The sequence below is a fragment of the Epinephelus moara genome, chromosome 8 (genome assembly GCF_006386435.1).
Source record: "Epinephelus moara isolate mb chromosome 8, YSFRI_EMoa_1.0, whole genome shotgun sequence".
Classification (NCBI taxonomy): Eukaryota; Metazoa; Chordata; class Actinopteri; order Perciformes; family Serranidae; genus Epinephelus; species Epinephelus moara.
The window spans coordinates 45,312,883-45,314,179 of NC_065513.1; positions in this window are offsets into that span (position 1 = coordinate 45,312,883).

Consider the following 1,297-nt stretch of genomic DNA (forward strand, 5'->3'; position numbering starts at 1 on the left):
TGGTGAAGGCCGGTAAGCAGGTACCCCTCACTTTGTGTTTAAATTTGGCCCAGGCCTCCAGCTCATCCAACTTGTTGCGGAGAGACTGTGCATTACAGAGCAGAATCGAAGGAAGAGCAGGTAGCTTGCGCGGTCATGAAGGCTCATATTCTTGAGTCTGCGACGAATTCCACCTCTTTTCTGACGAGTGGGTTTGGCTCTAGCATCGGTTCTGCTGAGCTCCGACGGAATATTCACCAGCACAACACTGTTACTTGTCTGAAGTTACAAGAGAAACTCCCGAGAGCATGTAATCCTGCCGGGGAAGACGCCGTGATGTGCGTTCACTCCGTTCTGTGACTCCGTACCAATACAGAGACCGAGGAGCAGAACACAAAGAAGCACAAACAGGTCCACAGGCGGCCTCATAGTCTATAAACTGGGTGCTTGAAACACCAAAGAGAAACAATCATACACAACATGAAACGCCTCACAGACAGAGGTAAGCTACACGCGTCGCACACAGAGGAGCGTGATGAGTTCAGATCTATAAAGTCCAGATCAGACCGAAGACTGACGACCAGACGAGTTCAGACAGGACGCTGCTGTCAGAGCTGGTGGTTGACAGGAAGTGACCACCATGAGACGGTGTATCATCTCTAGTCAACAACTCTCTGTGCTTCTGATCTGTGATGTTGACATGAAGTGACCACCATGAGACGGCGTATCATCTCTAGTCAACAACTCTCTGTGCTTCTGTTCTGATTTGCAGCTTTTCAGACTTATTTTGTGGCTGAATATAATTTGTAGCTTCTTAAAATCTGAATGAGGATAGTGATAGTGAGATACTGGCTACAGTGATGAAACAAAACCAGCATCAGATGGACTGTATTCATAATCAATAATATAAATAACCAGCACCAATTCATCAGTCAGCGAGAATGTGCGTGTGTGTGTCTGTTTGTGTGACTGTGTGTGTGTGTGGAAGACGAAGACAAAATGGCTGACAGCAGCTGATCATAGGGGAAGAGGAAAACCTCTCACAGTGGGTGGGGGACGTGTCCGTGACGTCCAATGTGACATAACGTCATTTGTGTTTTCACTCTATATATGCAGAAAAATTGGTCCACGCTTTTGTTACCTCTAGGCTGGATTACTGTAACTCGCTATTATCAGGTAGCTCTAGTAAGTCCTTAAAAACTCTCCAGCTAATTCAGAATGCAGCAGCACGTGTACTAACAGGAACTAAGAAACAAGATCATATTTCTCCTGTTTTAGCTTCTCTGCACTGGCTCCCTGTAAAATCCAGAATTGAATT